At 45.0% G+C, this 21,546-nt stretch overlaps 1 protein-coding gene and 1 non-coding gene across 2 annotated transcripts in view; both read right to left on the bottom strand.

Moving 5' to 3' along the window:
- LOC126183281 (uncharacterized) overlaps positions 1–21,546 on the bottom strand; it is a 625,026-nt gene that overhangs the window by 233,616 nt on the left and 369,864 nt on the right. The gene's annotated exons all lie outside the window — the stretch shown is intronic.
- Trnas-cga (transfer RNA serine (anticodon CGA)) lies at positions 19,383–19,457 on the bottom strand. The gene has a single exon. It is a non-coding gene; the product is annotated as a tRNA-Ser (tRNA).

The following is a 21,546-nucleotide window of genomic DNA, read 5'->3' as shown; positions in this document are numbered from 1 at the left end:
AACCTAACTAAGCCAAGGACATCACACACATCCATGCCCGACGCAGGATTCGAAACTGCGGCCGTAGCAGCAGCGCGGTTCCGGACTGAAGCGCCTAGAACCGCTCAGTCACTGCGGCCGGCTTCCTATGTACTTCTTACATAATTGTTCAAACAGACAAACCGAGTAGGGTAGCGCAATGGTTAGCTCACTGGACTCGTAGACGGGAGAGAGTGCTACTGAAATGATACAGGGTTTGGGATGGACATAATTAAAACGATGGCGTTTTTTGTTGCGGAAGAATCTTCTCACGAAACTTCAATCACCAATTTTCTCCTCCGAATGCGAAAATATTTTGTTGACGCCGACCCACATAGGGAGAAGCGGTCATCATAATAAAATAAGGGAAATCATAGCTCGCACGGAGAGATACAGGTGTTCGTTTTTGTCCGAGCGCTGTACGAGATTGGAATAAGAGAGAATTATTGTGAAGGTGGTTCGAACAAACCTCTGACAGGCACTTAAATGTGATTTGCAGAATTTCCATGTAGATGTAGACGTAGAAACCCACCTGCAGCCAGCCTGATTTAGGTTTTCCGTGATTTCCCCAAACCGATTAAGGCAAATGCCGGATGGTCCATTCTAAAGGGCACGGCTGCTTTCTTTCTCCATCTTTCCCTACTACGAGCTTCTGCTCCGTCTCTAAAGACCTCGTTGTCGACAGGACGATAAACACTAATCTCCTCCTCCTCTTCCTCCCCAAGCAGAGAAAATACATATCCATTAACTTCAGTATTGTTCCTTTGGATTTCTTTTCCCTGAAAGTTTCTTTTATAGGTGAGTCTAATACGGATGTTCCTACCATACGACACATAGCCACCCCAATTCTAAGCTTTCACCTTAAAGGAGATAGGTGGTGTGACGGCTCCAGGTGACGTACCGCCCAGCCAGTCACAACACATGGTTCTGGAACGAGTGTGTACATATATTACAGAATGCTGATTGGAATTATAACCAAAAGAATTAAATAAGTAATCAAACACGAAACAAGTGTGAGGGAGTATACGAATAATTAGCACATTACAAATAGAAGTGCGCAACTAATACTGGAAACTCCTGTTCAGAACAGAAGTAGGGATGGCGGTGAAACAACCGGTTTTCAGTTATACCGTTCTTTTTCAACTCGAGTTTAACTTTTCTGTTAAAACCAGTCAAAATAACCGCCTGCTGAAGTAACAAATTTTCGGTTTTTAATCGTTATTACCTTCTCTAATAAACAGACATCAAACAAGGATTCCACTGCTGTGGAAAATTGGTAAACCGATTTTCTAACTGGTTATTAGAAAAAAAGCTGTTATAACAGACCAAATAGTACTAAAAAACTAATTCAGAAGAAAAATCGGTATCGGTTTTAACCAGTAAGTTTTTCCCATCCCCAAATAGAATAAGCGTACTACAAGGAAATATTTCAACTTGGATTCGAATGCCTGGAGTTTATAACTAATTTTTTTAGTTCTCGTAGAAGCCTATTGAAAATTAAAAGTACCACAAGTGTCTAACTATATTTATCGTATTAGTAAGAAGCTCTTTATGTGTAGAATATATCGAGACACAGCATGGTAATATCGTAGCATTAATTTATGCGATTGTAAGGCAAAATATTTAAAAGTCAAGTGTTAGGTAAATTCGCTAGTGTGGGAGAGTGCTGCTAGTGAATCCGTTGAATGTATGCACATTTCGAGCAATGTTCACCAGAAGATAAATTTATATATGTCATTTACTATGTCTATTATATAGAGTTCCATACAGTTACGCTTATTCTAAAGTAGTTACTATAGGAAGCTGAACTAGCGCAGATTCTTGCGCTCTTGAAGCTGGGGAGAACCATTTTCAGGTAACTTTGTTAACGAGATATTGCGGGTAATTGTCGTGTTTAAATCAAATATTAGTGAAATTTCCCTGTTTATTGCGTTCCTTTCGTTACCTTTCATTTGCCTAACAAACATGTTTACTTATAGTTGAATATATTATTCTTAAAAATGAAATACTGATTCTTGCATGAACATGCATCTCAACTTTTTGTGTTTTTATTTCATCCATTTGGGCACAGGAGACCTCAGCAGTTTTCGTAAATTGCACTGTAGGAAATAATGCAACCAGCCACAACTTTTTTTGCAGTTATTTTATTGTACAGTTACTAGTTTCAGGCCTAAGCCCATCGTCAGATGGTAGAGTTGATTTCTTCATAAGATTTACATTTTAGACAGAGGTTTGATTTTCTTTTACAATCCATGCTGGTCAAAGAATTGAACTATATACAAAATTTGGATACATTTACATCGGCCGATGTAAACAAATGTAGCCGCCATCTTGTAATTAGTCCAGTTCATTGATCAGCATGGATTGTAAAAAAAAAATCAAACTTCTGCCTTACAAAATATAAAGGAGGTCTTTTCACGAAGACACAAATGTAAAACTTGCAAAGAAGACAACGCTACCATCTGATGATGGATACAGGCCCGGAACTAGTAAGGCACAATAAAATCATTTCAAAAAACTATTGGCTGGTTGCAGTACATCCTACAGTGTCTTTTTTGTATTAAATTTTGGTGTTCATATCGACTTTAATAAATCATATCGAATACCTTAATGATTTCAGTTCTTTTCATTCCTTAATATCTTCAATTCATTGAATAATAAGTTTTTCAGTAAAACTTTGTATAACCAAACAACCGTAGGTGGCTAAAGTGGTACAGTGAGTAGAGCACTAGACTCCGACCGTGGAGGTCTCAGGTTCAGTCCCAGGCAGGTGTGGGGAGTTTTCCTCGTTCCAGTCCCTCCAGGACGTCCCCAGATCCACTCAGCTTGCCGTCAGATGAGCACCGAAGATAAAAGGCAGCCGAGGAGATGCGCCCAACACTCTTCCCCTTCTAGTGCCACGGCGAAGGAAGGCTGTACTACTCTCGCAAACCACATTGACGTTCGGTGAGGTGGCTGATGGGAGCGACAGTAAATGGGAAATGCCTTTACAGTAGCTCCCATCAAGTGTCAAGACGATTTGCCGAATAATACTCTACACCCCACCCACTCCCCCCAAGAATCATGGACCTTGCCGGTGGTGGGGAGGCTTGCGTGCTTCAGCGATACAGATAGCCGTACCGTAGGTGCAACCACAACGGAGGGGTATCTGTTGAGAGGCCAGACAAACGTGTGGTTCCTGAACAGGGGCAGCAGCCTTTTCAGTAGTTGCAGGGGCAACAGTCTGGATGATTGACTGATCTGGCCTTGTAACGCTAACCAAAACGGCCTTACTGTGCTGGTACTGCGAACGGCTGAAAGCAAGGGGAAACTACAACCGTAATTTTTCCCGAGGGCATGCAGCTTTACTGTATAGTTAACTGATGATGGCGTCCTCTTGGGTAAAATATTCCGGAGGTAAAATAGTCCCCCATTCGGATCTCCGGGCGGGGACTACTCAGGAGGACGTCGTTATCAGGAGAAAGAAAACTGGCGTTCTACGGATTGGAGCGTGGAATGTCAGATCCCTTAATCGGGCAGGTAGGTTAGAAAATTTAAAAAGGGAAATGGATAGGTTAAAGTTAGATATAGTAAGAATTAGTGAAGTTCGGTGGCAGGAGGAACAAGACTTTTGGTCAGGCGAATACAGGGTTATAAATACAAAATCAAATAGGGGTAATGCAGGAGTAGGTTTAATAATGAATAAAAAAATAGGAGTGCGGGTAAGCTACTACAAACAGCATAGTGAACGCATTATTGTGGCCAAGATAGACACGAAGCCCACGCCTACTACAGTAGTACAAGTTTATATGCCAACTAGCTCAGCAGATGGCGAAGAAATTCAAGAAATGTATGATGAAATAAAAGAAATTATTAAGATAGTGAAGGGAGACGAAAATTTAATAGTCATGGGTGACTGTAATTCGGTAGTAGGAAAAGGGGGAGAAGGAAACGTAGTAGGTGAATATGGATTGCGGCTAAGGAATGAAAGAGGAAGCCGCCTGATAGAATTTTGCATAGAGCACAACTTAATCATAGCTAACACTTGGTTCAAGAATCATAAAGGAAGGTTGTATACATGGAAGAAGCCTGGAGATACTGACAGGTTTCAGATAGATTATATAATGGTAAGACAGAGATTTAGGAACCAGGTCTTAAATTGTAAGACATTTCCAGGGGCAGATGTGGACTCTGACCACAACCTATTGGTTATGAACTGTAGATTAAAACTGAGGAAACTGCAAAAACGTGGGAATTTAAGGAGATGGGACCTGGATAAACTGACTAATCCAGAGGAACAATTGACAGGAATTGGGGGAAAGAAATACAGTAGAAGAAGAATGGGTAGCTTTGAGAGATGAAGTAGTGAAGGCAGCAGAGGATCTAGTAGGTAAAAAGACGAGGGCTAGTAGAAACCCTTGGGTAACAGAAGAAATATTGAATTTAATTGATGAAAGGAGAAAAAATAAAAATTCAGTAAATGAAGCAGGCAAAAAGGAATACAAACGTCTCAAAAATGAGATCGACAGGAAGTGCAAAATGGCTAAGCAGGGATGTCTAGAGGACAAATGTAAGGATGTAGAAGCTTATCTCACTAGGGGTAAGATAGATACTGCCTACAGTAAAATTAAAGAGACCTTTGGAGAAAAGAGAACCAATTGTATGAATATCAAGAGCTCAGATGGAAACCCAGTTCTAAGCAAAGAAGGGAAAGCAGTAAGGTGGAAGGAGTATATAGAGGGTCTATACAAGGGCGATATACTTGAGGACAATATTATGGAAATGGAAGAGGATGTAGATGAAGATGAAATGGGAGATACGATACTGCGTGAAGAGTTTGATAGAGCACTGAAAGACCTGAATCGATACAAGGCCCCGGGAGTAGACAATATTCCATTAGAATTACTGACGGCCTTGGGAGAGCCAGTCCTGACAAAACTCTACCATCTGGTGAGCAAGATGTATGAGACAGGCGAAATACCCTCAGACTTCAAGAAGAATATAATAATTCCAATCCCAAAGAAAGCAGTTGCTGACAGATGTGAAAATTACCGAACAATCAGTTTAATAAGTCACGGATGCAAAATAATAACGCGAATTCTTTACAGACGAATGGAAAAACTGGTAGAAGCCGACCTCGGGGAAGGTCAGTTTGGATTCCGTAGAAATATTGGAACACGTGAGGCAATACTGACCCTACGACTTGTCTTAGAAGCTAGATGAAGGAAAGGCAAACCTACATTTCTAGCATTTGTAGACTTAGCGAAAGCTCTTGACAATGTTGACTGGAATAGTCTCTTTCAAATTTTGAAGTTGGCAGGGGTAAAACACAGGGAGCGAAAGGCTGTTTACAATTTGTACAGAAACCAGATGGCAGCTATAAGAGTCGAGGGGCATGGAAGGGAAGCAGTGGTTGGGAAGGGAGTGAAACAGCGTTGTAGCCTATCCTCGATGTTATTCAATCTGTGTATTGAGCAAGCAGTGAAGGAAACAAAAGAAAAATTCGGAGTAGGTATTGAAATCCATGGAGAAGAAATAAAAACTTTGAGGTTTGCCGACGACATTGTAATTCAGTCAGAGACAGCAAAGGACTTGGAAGAGCAGTTGAACGGAATGGACAGTGTCATGAAAGGAGGGTATAAGATGAACATCAACAAAAGCAAAACGAGGATAATGGAATGTAGTCGAATTAAGTCATGTGATGATGAGGGAATTAGATTAGGAAATGAGACACTTAAAGTAGTAAAGGAGTTTTGCTATCTGGGGAGCAAAATAACTGATGATGGTCGAAGTAGAGAGGATATAAAATGTAGACTGGCAATGGCAAGGAAAGCGTTTCTGAAGAAGAGAAATTTGTTAACATCGAGTATAGATTTAAGTGTCAGGAAGTCATTTCTGAAAGTATTTGTATGGAGTGTAGCTATGTATGGAAGTGAAACATGGGCGATAACTAGTTTGGACAAGAAGAGAACAGAAGCCTTCGAAATGTGGTGCTACAGAAGAATGCTGAAGATTAGATGGGTAGATCATATAACTAATGAGGAGGCTTTGAATAGGATTGGGGAGAAGAGAAGTCTGTGGCACAACTTGACTAGAAGAAGGGATCGGTTGGTAGGACATCTTCTGAGGCAGGGCAGCGTGGAGGGTAAAAATCGTAGAGGGAGACCAAGAGATGAATACACCAAACAGATTCAGAAGGATGAAGGTTGCAGTAGGTAATGGGAGATGAAGAAGTTTGCACAGGATAGAGTAGCATGGAGAGCTGCATCAAACCAGTCTCAGAACTGAAGACCACAACAACAACTACTACTCTACACACAGTGAGGTCAGTATCCTGGGCACGGGCTGTGAGCTACAGACTGAGATAGTAAACATTAAATGCTTCGTTACAGGCTTTTAATTTGAAAGGTGCTTTTAAGTGATATTTTTTTCAGGTTAGGTATCACAAAATTTCGGTTAGGTATCATAAAATTTCCTTTTGTAGCGCCTGCACCACAAGTTCAGCTCAGAGATCTATAGATACTAAATACTGGCCTCTGCTGTCAAGTTGAAAATGTCGTGCAAAATATTGAAAAGTGAACAGAGGCTGGTTTTCATTTTTTCCACATTTCACTACGACTGCGATATGTATGTCTTCGAGCAGCACTTCTCTTACAATTCCAGGTTATTCACAGACAGATGGTTTTCCATTTCGTTCTCCGTTATTCTGACTTATTCGAACACAGGAGAAATGTCTATCCCACTTAACCACTGTGTAGTATGATGGTGCATTACTGGTATACACTTCCACTAACAAGGGAAACTCCCCATCGCATCCCCGCCCCGCCCCCTCCCCGCCCAACAGATTTAGCGGTAAGATGGCCTGTGGAAAGCTCGTGTACTCATCAGTGAAAAAAAGAAGCAAAATAGAAACAGTGAACGGTGCAATGTCAAGTTTTGCAACATCGAACGAATCTGAATAGCTACGGTGTCGTGTTTATGTGGTAACGGTCTTGGACTACGAACTGGAGGATCTGTGTTCAAATCTCTTTCGTGTCCCTTTTTCTTTGCACAAAATTATGAACTGGCCATCCTGTCATTGACATGTCTGTGCGCTGTATTCAGATTCGTGTCTGTGTCGTGGTGTAACGTCCGTTTGCAACAGCGGGGTGTAAGGAAGCAACCTCCAGACGTACACTCCTGGAAATGGAAAAAAGAACACATTGACACCGGTGTGTCAGACCCACCATACTTGCTCCGGACACTGCGAGAGGGCTGTACAAGCAATGATCACACGCACGGCACAGCGGACACACCAGGAACCGCGGTGTTGGCCGTCGAATGGCGCTAGCTGCGCAGCATTTGTGCACCGCCGCCGTCAGTGTCAGCCAGTTTGCCGTGGCATACGGAGCTCCATCGCAGTCTTTAACACTGGTAGCATGCCGCGACAGCGTGGACGTGACCGTATGTGCAGTTGACGGACTTTGAGCGAGGGCGTATAGTGGACATGCGGGAGGCCGGGTGGACGTACCGCCGAATTGCTCAACGCGTGGGGCGTGAGGTCTCCACAGTACATCAATGTTGTCGCCAGTGGTCGGCGGAAGGTGCACGTGCCCGTCGACCTGGGACCGGACCGCAGCGACGCACGGATGCACGCCAAGACCGTAGGATCCTACGCAGTGCCGTAGGGGACCGCACCGCCACTTCCCAGCAAATTAGGGACACTGTTGCTCCTGGGGTATCGGCGAGGACCATTCGCAACCGTCTCCATGAAGCTGGGCTACTGTCCCGCACACCGTTAGGCCGTCTTCCGCTCACGCCCCAACATCGTGCAGCCCGCCTCCAGTGGTGTCGCGACAGGCGTGAATGGAGGGACGAATGGAGACGTGTCATCTTCAGCGATGAGAGTCGCTTCTGCCTTGGTGCCAATGATGGTCGTATGCGTGTTTGGCACCGTGCAGGTGAGCGCCACAATCAGGACTGCATACGACCGAGGCACATAGGGCCAACACCCGGCATCATGCTGTGGGGAGCGATCTCCTACACTGGCCGTACACCACTGGTGATCGTCGAGGGGACACTGAATAGTGCACGGTACATCCAAACCGTCATCGAACCCATCGTTCTACCATTCCTAGACCGGCAAGGGAACTTGCTGTTCCAACAGGACAATGCACGTCCGCATGTATCCCGTGCCACCCAACGTGCTCTAGAAGGTGTAAGTCAACTACCCTGGCCAGCAAGATCTCCGGATCTGTCCCCCATTGAGCATGTTTGGGACTGGATGAAGCGTCGTCTCACGCGGTCTGCACGTCCAGCACGAACGCTGGTCCAACTGAGGCGCCAGGTGGAAATGGCATGGCAAGCCGTTCCACAGGACTACATCCAGCATCTCTACGATCGTCTCCATGGGAGAATAGCAGCCTGCATTGCTGCGAAATGTGGATATACACTGTACTAGTGCCGACATTGTGCATGCTCTGTTGCCTGTGTCTATGTGCCTGTGGTTCTGTCAGTGTGATCATGTGATGTATCTGACCCCAGGAATGTGTCAATAAAGTTTCCCCTTCCTGGTACAATGAATTCACGGTGTTCTTATTTCAATTTCCAGGAGTGTATGTACCTCCTATTTGTTCTACACAACTACCACATGTTATGACTCTTGCGTTCCGTTTTGGAAGTTTTGACAGTTGAATTCCTTTGATGTAACATAGTTCACAACCGTTTATTTGTTGCTTTCATTTGTGTAAGAAGTATATGTGGCATCTCGCCTGCTCTCGCTGTTCATCACATTTACTTGCGATGGTAATATATTCTTGCCACATGGTTCATATTCTGTAACCAACGTATAGTACGACAGTTGCCAAGACTATAGAAGGAGAACAGACACATCAATGACCGGATCGAAAGTCTATAACTGTGTGGAAAAAAAGGGGAGTCTCAGGGGAAGTTCGAACACAGATCTCCTGGTTTGCAGTCCAAAACTATGACCACACAATCACGACGCCGTGGTACCAGCAATTGGCAAGACGTTGCACATCTTGAGCTTTGACTGTTTCTACACTCCTGGAAATGGAAAAAAGAACACATTGACACCGGTGTGTCAGACCCACCATACTTGCTCCGGACACTGCGAGAGGGATGTACAAGCAATGATCACACGCACGGCACAGCGGACACACCAGGAACCGCGGTGTTGGCCGTTGAATGGCGCTAGCTGCGCAGCATTTGTGCACCGCCGCCGTCAGTGTCAGCCAGTTTGCCGTGGCATACGGAGCTCCATCGCAGTCTTTAACACTGGTAGCATGCCGCGACAGTGTGGACGTGAACCGTATGTGCAGTTGACGGACTTTGAGCGAGGGCGTATAGTGGGCATGCGGGAGGCCGGGTGGACGTACCGCCGAATTGCTCAACACGTGGGGCGTGAGGTCTCCACAGTACATCGATGTTGTCGCCAGTGGTCGGCGGAAGGTGCACGTGCCCGTCGACCTGGGACCGGACCGCAGCGACGCACGGATGCACGCCAAGACCGTAGGATCCTACGCAGTGCCGTAGGGGACCGCACCGCCACTTCCCAGCAAATTAGGGACACTGTTGCTCCTGGGGTATCGGCGAGGACCATTCGCAACCGTCTCCATGAAGCTGGGCTACGGTCCCGCACACCGTTAGGCCGTCTTCCGCTCACGCCCCAACATCGTGCAGCCCGCCTCCAGTGGTGTCGCGACAGGCGTGAATGGAGGGACGAATGGAGACGTGTCGTCTTCAGGGATGAGAGTCGCTTCTGACTTGGTGCCAATGATGGTCGTATGCGTGTTTGGCGCCGTGCAGGTGAGCGCCACAATCAGGACTGCATACGACCGAGGCACACAGGGCCAACACCCGGCATCATGGTGTGGGGAGCGATCTCCTACACTGGCCGTACACCACTGGTGATCGTCGAGGGGACACTGAATAGTGCACGGTACATCCAAACCGTCATCGAACCCATCGTTCTACCATTCCTAGACCGGCAAGGGAACTTTCTGTTCCAACAGGACAATGCACGTCCGCATGTATCCCGTGCCACCCAACGTGCTCTAGAAGGTGTAAGTCAACTACCCTGGCCAGCAAGATCTCCGGATCTGTCCCCCATTGAGCATGTTTGGGTCTGGATGAAGCGTCGTCTCACGCGGTCTGCACGTCCAGCACGAACGCTGGTCCAACTAATGCGCCAGGTGGAAATGGCATGGCAAGCCGTTCCACAGGACTACATCCAGCATCTCTACGATCGTCTCCATGGGAGAATAGCAGCCTGCATTGCTGCGAAAGGTGGATATACACTGTACTAGTGCCGACATTGTGCATGCTCTGTTGCCTGTGTCTATGTGCCTGTGGTTCTGTCAGTGTGATCATGTGATGTATCTGACCCCAGGAATGTGTCAATAAAGTTTCCCCTTCCTGGGACAATGAATTCACGGTGTTCTTATTTCAATTTCCAGGAGTGTATTTTGTTTCTTTTTTCACAGTTCAGTACACCTTCTTCCTGTTTTCGTGCTTAATCTGTGTTCAGTTTTTGACGGGTTACCCACTGGGCCATTTTACCACTGAATCTGAGAGGGGTGCGATGGGGACTTCCCTTTGTAAGTCACCGTGGATTATTGCAGCGTTGTTTCCCTTATAATTCAGAAAACGAATTACCGCACGAGACTCCTATTTATGGATCAGCTGTTCCATATTGTTTCGTCTCGTCTAGTGGCGCGCTACGGAACTGCGGCAAGGGAATTCACTGTGTAGCAGGACTGCATACATGTACCTTCGAACAAATAAACATTTATTACGTAACTTTATCACTGCTTGTAAATCCATGATTAGATTGTCTGCATCTACATTTACACCAACATGGTTACCCTAGAATTAATTCTGAGATGTTTGGTTCTATACTCCATTCACCGAAACAAGAGACGTGCTGTAAACAACGGCAAGGCGCGTGACCATAGCGCTGCCGTCGAGGGGTGTACAAGGCAGGGGCGTCAGAAATTAAAAAATGAAAGTCGTGTTTTTTATAATTTGGCACCTGAACATGATAAAGTGATCCGAGAACTACCTTCCGACACCTTTTTTTACATTACATTAAAATTTATTGTCACTGAAAAAGAGAAATATTTAAGCTTTCAGGAAAAGTTGTTTTTTAGCGTTACTCTATATCTATCACGCCATATCTCCCACACTGTGTGTCGCACAGCAAAATAATTTTATAATTGCCTTCAGTACTATATGTTGATGACGTCTGCAAATTTTCTGCCCAATAGGGTCAGAAATAGTGAAGTAATAAATTAAAATCTCATGTCTGATGCAGAACTTTTACCAAATCATCATCCGAAATATAGTAAGCGACAAACTTTTCCCCTTTAAATTTTTTTGTGGGGGTGTAAGCTAGAAAAGTTTCAGAAAGGTTTGAATTTAATTTTGTAGTTTGTTCGAATGCGATGGGTGCAACCGTTTGTCCTTTATGAGCGATACATTGTGCGGTCCGCAGGCGCGGCGCTCAGTCAGTGTGGCCGTCTCAGTTACAGGTGTGAGCTCGTTAGTGAGTGTTGTACAGCGGCGGTTTCAGGATATCTTAAGTTCATCTGTAAAGACGCTTGAAAGACTAGTTGTTGATTATTAGAGTAAGTATATGTGTTTGTAGTCACGCTGAGCACTCACTGTTCATGTGCACATCCAATAGCATGGCATGGTTTCTTATTTTATATATTCACCTATATCATTAGCATCACATACGGCTGTCCGTGACAATGAATGGCATTGTTTCGAAAACAGCTACCGCTGCAGGTGTTGGACGTTCTTCAGTGTATCGTGTGATAAGTGAGTACAAGGCCAGACACTCTTTGAAGTCTCCCAAGAAAGGAAAATTATGACAGAAACTTTCTGAAAGTGTTGATGTCTTCGATAGAAATGCGACACGAAGGAAAGTACACGATTTTTTTTTTCGTAACGAATTGCCAACAATTGACAAAGTGTTTACAGTCGTGAACGAACATGCACATCTGGGCAATTTTCGGAGAACTACATTTTGTAAGTTACTGAGAGAAATTAATTTCAAATATGTCCGGCGTCGGCGCGATAGCATGCGAATAGACAGGGATGACATTATTTTATGGAGGCGGCGTTATCTTCGAACCATTAAACGGTTGAGAGATGAAGGCAGACCCATTTACTATTTGGACGAGACGTGGGTGAACGTAGGACATACCCGAAGTTACGTCTGGGTAGATGACACTATAAATTCCTCAAAACAAGCGTTTCTGTCCGGATTATCCACCGGAAGCAAGGGCCCATCAGGCAAAGGGATACCTCTGATTATGGCACACATTAGCAGCGAAGCAGGGTTCGTCGAAGGATGTTTGTGGACTTTCGAAACCTTCGAGAAGAGGTTTCAACAAGTTCTTCCTCGGCTTCATGAAAATGCAGTTATTGTTCTTGATAACGCGACGTACCATTCTCGGAGAAAAGAAAAAGTTCCCAATGCGAATTCCAATAAGCAGGAGATATCAGAGTGGCTAAAATCTAAAAACATTGATTTCGAAGACGGTATGTTGAAGAAAGGACTTTTAGATGTAGTTAAAAATCACAGAACAGCGCACAACGAATACGTAATAGATGAAATGGCGAAGAATGCAGGGAAAACTTTTCTCAGAATTCCTCCGTAATAACGGCCACATCGAGTTAGTGTGGGCCAGAATCAAAGGCTATGTTGCAAAAAAAAAAAAAAAGCTTACAAAATGCCAGAAGTTAAGGTACTGCTAGAAGAAGCAGTAAGAACAGTGACTGCAAAGGATTGGAACAAGTGCGTCGTCCATGTCGTAGAAAAAGTGGAAACTCAAATGTGGAAATTAGACTGCATTATAGAGGAGAGACAGGAACGGTTTGTTATAAATCTCAATGAAAACAGTTCAAGTTCGAGAGAGTGAACCTTATTTCGTCCATTATCATTATTATTACTGGTATTGTTATTAAAATGAACAATTAATTGTGTTTAAATGGAGCGTTTTGTTAGCAACCTGAATGAAAATAAATCTGCTTCGACAGAATGAACTCAGTTTCACATTATTTTGACATTATTGTTAAATTTATTTCGTACATCGTTGCCCAGGTTTTTCACGGTTCGCTGTGACAGCTCGGCAGCCGCCGGCTGCAAAGCATGCGGCAAGGATTTTCCACACCCCTACGTATCACGTGAACACCGAATGCTTTCTCTGGAAACGAGCGTAATCGCTCACGTGATACTGTTTATGTTTCGTCCCAGCTCTCGGTGAATAGACTTTAGACCGAATTTCAGAGTATTTATCAACCGTTCCGCTCTCTTTCCGAACAAGCGTAAGAGAAGTTTTATGGTTGATATTTCGTGAAAAGATTTCGTCACAACGAAACACTCCTTTGTTCTAATGATTGACACCCCAACTCGCTTATCATAGCCGTGAAACTCTCTCCTTTATTTCGCGGTAAAACAAAACGAGTTACCATTCTTTGAACTTTCCCGATGTCCTCCGTCAATCTTGGTAAGGATCTCATACCACACAGCAAGACTCCAGAAGACGACGGACAAGAGTAGTGTAGCAGTCCCTTCAGAAGATTTCTTTCATCTTCAAAGTTTTCTGCCGACAAAACGCAATGTTAAGTTCGTATTTCCCAAAATCTTCTTCAGTGTTATGATTCCAATTTAAGGTGTTTATAAGTGCAATTCCTAGGTATTTAGCTGAATCCTCAACATTTAAATTTATGTTATTTATCGTGGGACCGAAATTTAATGGAATATTGTAGTGCTTTTGTGGAACACCTCACACTTTCTATTGTCCAGGGCCAACTGAAGCTTTCCACATCACGCAGGTATGTTGCCTTAATCGATTTGCAATCCATTTTGATCTTCTGGTGACTTTTCTATACCAGAAATGACAGCACCATTTGCAGGCAATGAAGTCTGCTCAGACTATCTGGTAAATATAGGCTCAGAGCCATTTGAACCATTTAAGTCCCCTCTACAACTTCTAGAAGTGTGTAACGTGAATTGTGAAACACCCTGTAGATTAAGAATAGCATAGTGTCTATAACACTGCCTTGGAAACTGCAGATATCACTTCGGTTTCCGTTTCACTAGATGGCTTCCCTTCAGTTAGTATGAACTGTTACCTTTTTGGCAGAAAATCACGAATCCACTCGCACAACTGAAAAAATGGTTGAAATGGCTCTGAGCACTATGGGACTTAACATCTGAGGTCATCAGTCCCCTAGAACTTAGAACTATTTAAACCTAACTAACCTAAGGGCACCACACACATCCACGCCCGAGGCAGGATTCGAACCTGTGACCGTAGCGATCCCGCGGTTCCAGACTGAAGCGCCTAGAACCGCTCGGCCACAACGGCCGGCCGCACAACTGAGACGATACTCTATAGATATACCATTTGGTTGGAAGCCACTTGTGAGGTGGGGTGTCAAAAGCCTTCTGAAAATCTGTAAATAAGGAGACAATTAGAGATACCCGTCGATAGCACTCATTACGTCATGTGAATAAAAAGCCAGTTGTGATTCACAAGAACGATATTTTCTTAATTCGTGCTGATTATGTGTTAATAGACCGTTTTCTTCGAAGTATTTCATAATGCTCGAATACGGAATGTTTTCTAAAATCCTACTAGAAATCGTTGTCACTTACGTAGGTCTATAATTCAGCCGACTTTTGTTTCTACTTCCTTTCTTGTGTACTGGTACGACCTGATGGGGCATTGCTTACCACGGATTTGACACTTGTTTCTTTTTTAGATGAACCAGCCATTAGTTTTCTCCTTGCGCCCAATAGTTGCGAGGTGAAGGCAGCAAACTTGAAGGGGCAGCGGCGCCGCGCTGCCTGCCAGTTCGGGGAGATCGGCTTTAAGCGGCCCGCTTCGCGCTGGGCTCCAGTTACAAAGCGGAGGGGACTCGATGTGGCCGCGACGACACAACGGCACGCTCACAAACAACGGGATCGCTGTCAGCCCTTGAGAAAGGTTAGCGACACAGCACTTCCGCTGTCTCTCAGGGATTCCAGCTGTTGTGCTGCACCAGTAGAGCGCACAGCTGGTTACATATTTTATCAATAACGTGTTTCATCCTCTTCACATGCTGCCTTATCTATTTAATCATTCTTAACTAACTCCGTTTGTTTTATTTTCTGTACTCAAAGTAATAAGAATGCCGGACAACAACAAATTCGTCAGCCCCCAGCTTACACTCTCGTTTGATCAAAAGTATGAGGACACCCCTATGTAATGTGGAATTGACTACCAGATGTCCCGAGAGAGGGACAGGCCAGTATAAAAGAAGGCGGGGAGTACTGCGTTGTCAGCAAAGAAGCAGTAACACTAGAATGAGTCGATCAGGAGTTCTACCGAGCGAGGGGGGGCAGTGGTTAGTACAGTGGACTCACATTCGGGAGGACGACGGTTCAAACCTGCGTCCGGCCATCTTGATTTAGGTTTCCCGTGATTACTCTAAATCGTTCCACGCCAATGCCGGGATGGTTCGTTCGAAAGGGCACGGCCGATTTCCCTCCCCATCCTTCCCTGATCCGTTGGGACCGATGACCTCACTGTGAGGTCCCCTCCCCCCAAATCAGCCAACCAATCAGGAGACCTCAGTGAGCTCAGTGACCTCAGGCGACCTCAGTGACCTCAAACATAGTCATTGGACGTCATCTGAGTAATACATCCATCAGGGACGTGCAAACCCTTCTAAAGTTGCCCTAGTCGATTGTTGGTGATGGGAATGTGAAGTGGGAACGCGAAGGAACAGTCACAGCTGAACCAAGACCAGGCAGACTATATGCTCTGACGGACAGGGACCGTCGAGCATTGCGGAGGACGATTGTAAAATATCACAGGAAATCAGTGGATGGAATCACCCGTGAGTTCCGGATTGCTAACAGCAGTCCAATACAGTGAATGTGGGTAGGGAGTCAGGAAGGGTGGGGTTCAATGGTCGAGCAGCTCCTGATAAGCCACACGTTTCTGTGGTAAATGCTATGTGACACCTCAGTTGGAGTAAAGGTCGACGCCACGGACAGTGGATGACTGGTAACGAGTGGTTTGGGATGACGAATCACGCTGTAACCTGTTGCAATCCGATGGAAGGGTTGACGTTTGGCGAATGAATGGAGAACGTTACTTGCCATCATGTGTAGCGCCAACACTGAGGTACGGAGAAGGCCGTTTTACGGTACGGGTTTTTTTCCGTGCTTACCGTGGGGTCCCATCATTGCGCTTAAGAAAATACCAACTCCCCAAGGGTACGAACACGTTTTAGTGTACTGTGTACTGCTTACAGTACAGGTACAGTTCGGAGACGATGGCTGTATCACCATGACAGCGCACCGTGTCATAAAGCAGTATGTGTGAGGCAACGGTTTGTCGACAATAATACTCCTGAAATGGAGTGGCATGTTCAGAATCCCGACCTGAACACAATTGAAAACATCTGGAATGACGTAACAGTAAGTTCGGGCATACCTCAAGGCAGTGTTATTGGATCTTTACTTCTCTCAATACACAGGGTAATTATACCCTAAATAGCAAAAAAAAAAAATAAAAATAAAAAAAAAATAAAATAAAATAAAATAAAATAAAATAAAATAAAATAAAATAAAAAAGAATAAAAAATTAATAAAATAAAAAAATAAACTTGTACAACTGCCTAATATTGTGTAGGGCACCCGCGAGCACGCAGAATTGCCGCAACACAACGTAGCATGGGTCGAATAATGTCTGAAGTAGTGCTGGTGGGAATTGACACCATGAGTCCTGCAGGGTTGTACATAAATCTGTAATAAGAGTACAAGGGGGTGAAGATCTCTTCTGAACAGCACGTTGCCAGACATCCCAGATATACTCTCTAATGTTCATGTCTAGGGAGTCTGGTAACCAGCGGAAGTATTTAAACTCAGAAGAGTGTTTCTGGAACCACTCTATAGCAATTCTGGACATGTGGGGTGTCGCTTTGTCCTGCTAGAATTGCCCAACTCCGTCTGAATGCGCAATGGACATGAGTGGATCAGGTGACCAGACAGGAAGCTTACATACGTGTCACGTGTCAGAATCGTATCTAGACGTATCAGCGGTACCATATCACTCCAACTGCACACGTCCCACACCGTTACAGAGCCTCGACCAGCTTGAACAGTCACCTGCTTACATGCAGGGTCCATTAATTCATGAGGCTGTCTCCATACCCGTACAATTCCATCCGCTCAATACAATGTGAAACGAAACTCTTCCAACCCGGCAACATGTTTTCAGTCATCAACAGTCAATTCGGTGTTGAAGCGTCCAAACAAGGCGTAAAGCTTTGTATCGTGCAGTTGTCAAGGGCACAGCAGCGTGCCTTTGGCTCCGAAAGCCCATATCGATGATGTTTCGTTGAATGGTTCGCACGCTGACACTTGCTGATGGACCACATTGAAATCTGCAGCAATTTGTAGAAGGCTCTTTTTCCGGCCTCACTGATGTCGGAAATTTGTTGTTTAAGCGGATTCCTGATATTCACGGTGCACTCATGGAATGGTTGTATGGGGAAATCCCCACTTCATCGCTACCTCGGAGATGCTCTGTCGCTTCACTCGTGCGCCGACTATAACACCACTTTCAAAGTCACTTAAATCTTGATAACCTACCATTGGAGCAGCAGAAACCGATCTAACAACTGCTCTAGACACTTGTTGTCTTAAATGGACTTTGCCGACCGCAGCGCCGTATTCTGCCTGTTTACATATCTCTATATCTGAATACGCATGCCTATACCAGTTTCTTTGGCGCTTCAGTGTAAAATCTATGAAACATTTCAAAACATCGGTAGAGATAAATAGCCAAGATTAACGTAAAAGATGCTACAGTTTGTAAAAGACAACTTAATTTTTATGCAGTATTTATGGGTAAACCATGCGTCACACGGCGCACAACTAATCGGTACTTCTGTTCTACCCATACCTGACCCAGCATATCATGAGTGATGATATGAACAGCTACAGTCACAAGAGTTAGAGGATCTTTCTTAAGGTTAGAATACAAATCCTTGAGGTATCTCCACAAGAAAAAATAACAAGTTGCGAAGTCCGGCGGCTTATGTGCTTATGAACAGCTACAGTCACAAGAGTTCGAGGATCTTTCTTAAGGTTAGAATACAAATCCTTGATGTATCTCCACAAGAAACAATAACAAGTTGCGAAGTCCGGCGGCTTATGTGCCCACGCCAGTAGCAACAGGTAACGGCGGCAACACAGCCAGTCCAGCGACGCGGCAAGTCCCGTTCAGATAAGATGAAATCTCTGCTGTTTGCTTTAATTTGTGGCAGGAACCACAACTGCAGAATGTCGAGACAAGTGACACCACTGACAGAAATACACTATGTGATCATAAATATCCACACACCTGGCAGAAAATGACTTACAAGTACGTGGCACCCTCCATCGGTAATGCTAGAATTCAATATGGTGTTGGCCCACCCTTAGCCTTGATGTGAGCTTCCACTCTTCCAGGCATACGTTCAATCAGGTGCTGGAAGGTTTCTTGGGGAATGGCAGCCCATTGGTTATGGTGTGGTCGTGTTTTTCATGGAAGGGGCTTGCACCCCTTGTTGTTTTGCGTGGCACTATGACAGCACAGGCCTACGTTGATGTTTTAAGCACCTTCTTGCTTCCCACTGTTGAAGAGCAATTCGAGGAAGGTGATTGCATCTTTCAACACGATCGAGCACCTGTTCATAACGCACGGCCTGGCTACACGACAATAACAACCCTGTAATGAACTGGCCTGCACATAGTCCTGACCTGAATCCTATAGAATACCTTTAGGATGTTTTAGAACGCCGACTTCGTGCCAGGCCTCACTGACCGACATCGACACCTCTCGTCAGTGCAGCACTCCGTGAAGAATGGGCTGCCATTCCCCGAGAAACCTTCCAGCACCTGATTGAACATATACCTGCAAGGGTGGAAGCTGTCATCAAGGCTAAGGGTGGGCCAACACCATATTGAATTCCAGTATTACCGATGGAGGGCGCCACGTACTTGTAAGTCATTTTCATCCAGATATGTGGACACTTTTGATCACATAGTGTACATATCAGTCACAGCCATGACTTACACCATCTTTGGTTTGTCACACGACCAGCTGAGCTATAGCTCTGCTAAGCAATAGGTGTGTTGTTTTATGAATGACCAATATTTTTGTTTCATGGTCTTACATTGATGTCACGCTTGGAATTTTTTTTATTGAACGTTGAAGTACTCGTGTTGGGATCTATGGGTAATACGAAAAATATCTTAGCAGTTCCCAGAATGAGATTTTCACTCTGCAGCGGAGTGTGCGCTGATATGAAACTTCCTGGCAGATTAAAACTGTGTGCCCGGCCGAGACTCGAACTCGGGACCTTTGCCTTTCGCGGGCAAGTGCTCTACCAACTGAGCTACCGAAGCACGACTCACGCCCGGTACTCACAGCTTTACTTCTGCCAGTACCTCGTCTCCTACCTTCCAAACTTTACAGAAGCTCTCCTGCGAACCTTGCAGAACTAGCACTCCTGAAAGAAAGGATATTGCGGAGACATGGCTTAGCCACAGCCTGGGGGATGTTTCCAGAATGAGATTTTCACTCTGCAGCGGAGTGTGCGCTGATATGAAACTTCCTGGCAGATTAAAACTGTGTGCCCGACCGAGACTCGAATTCGGGACCTTTGCCTTTCGCGGGCAAGTGCTCTACCAACTGAGCTACCGAAGCACGACTCACGCCCGGTACTCACAGCTTTATTTCTGCCAGTACCTCGTCTCCTACCTTCCAAACTTTACAGAAGCTCTCCTGCGAACCTTGCAGAACTAGCACTCCTGAAAGAAAGGATATTGCGGAGACATGGCTTAGCCACAGCCTGGGGGATGTTTCCAGAATGAGATTTTCACTCTGCAGCGGAGTCTCCGCAATATCCTTTCTTTCAGGAGTGCTAGTTCTGCAAGGTTCGCAGGAGAGCTTCTGTAAAGTTTGGAAGGTAGGAGACGAGGTACTGGCAGAAGTAAAGCTGTGAGTACCGGGCGTGAGTCGTGCTTCGGTAGCTCAGTTGGTAGAGCACTTGCCCGCGAAAGGCAAAGGTCCCGAGTTCGAGTCTCGGTCGGGCACACAGTTTTAATCTGCCAGGAAGTTTCATCTTAGCAGTTAATCGTTGTTCCGAGTCCACATTAAAGCCAATGGTCCTCTTACAGTTTGCTGGATAAGTTAGCTTATAAATTGAAGAAAGGTAACGGCACACTACCTCTAGTAGGTGGTGTCTCTCGGCTTCGCTTTCGGTTCCGCCAACCCGCAACGCATTTATAGTTAACAAGGTATCGTCAGCTCAACTACTGCGTTCAGGCTGGATTCTGCAGAGGGCCTGCCGGTAACCAGCCAGAGGGCGCAGAAGATAGCAACAGGGGTCGCTCCAGACATGCAACTCTTGCTGCATCCGCCGCATCGTTGATAGCCAACATGAAAATTGTAACCTTCCGCCGGGCGAGTATTTATGCCGGCACGGAGCTGGCTAGAGACAGTTCAGTCTTTGCCAGCCAGCGACTGATGTACCATCACCGTTTGGACACTGCCTCGGATTGGACCCCCCACCGCCCGGATGGCTGCGAACTGTGCTCCGCGCCTTGGTGTTCTGCGCCGTGGACAAGTCATGCTGTTCGTGAGATAGAACTTTGGATACCTACTTTGTTTTGGAGACAGACTTTTCATTGGTCAAGAGAACATAATCTACGATCTCAATAATTTATTTTCGTTTCGTTGAAGAACGATTGTTTTCGACGAACTTCTGCTTACATTACTAAGAATAATTTCTGGAGAACGTGTATTTTCTTTTGTTGTATTGCATCGGAAACAGCAGACTGTTTGTATTCGAAGTTAACGTGCTCAAATTGAAAAAGTTTAATTACATCTGTTTGTGATCTTGTGGAAGTATTCCGAAAGAGAAATTCGTCAGTGTTAAAATCAATTTTCGTGCCGGTGACAGATTTATCTTCACCTATCGTTAAATATGGCCACGTCGGTGAGGAAAAGTTTACAGTAGGGAAACTTGGTGCCACATTTTTTGCAACGCAAGTGCTGTAGACAGCTGAGAAGAATGATTGCGAAGGGTGAGGCGGGGAGCGGAGAAACAATCCTCCCATCGCTTCCTCTCGCCCCTGCTTGCCCGTGAGCTGTGTTATTGTCTTTCCGAAAAATATTGCTTTACCAATAGACTTGACTGTCAGCCTCGCCTGACATTGTTCGTGGGCTATTGTCTCAGTTTTTTACCTGGTTTTATTTACAGCTCCGCTGCCAAAGGGAAATATTTTAGTCATACGTGAATGCAGACATCACATACACATTAAAAGCAAGAAGCAATGAGAAAATCCTACCATTGGCGATGTTTTAACCGAATAAAAAGAAAATGTATCGTAAAGGAAACACGTATTTCGTAGTTGCAGTGTTAATGAATTATTGGCAGAGTAGTTACTGATACCACGTACACAGATGGAGAATTTGACGGACTTATTTCGGA

This window comes from Schistocerca cancellata, chromosome 4 (assembly GCF_023864275.1).
Source record: "Schistocerca cancellata isolate TAMUIC-IGC-003103 chromosome 4, iqSchCanc2.1, whole genome shotgun sequence".
Taxonomy (NCBI): Eukaryota; Metazoa; Arthropoda; class Insecta; order Orthoptera; family Acrididae; genus Schistocerca; species Schistocerca cancellata.
Note: the sequence above shows the minus strand (reverse complement) of the source record. Positions and strands in the feature narration are given on the sequence as shown.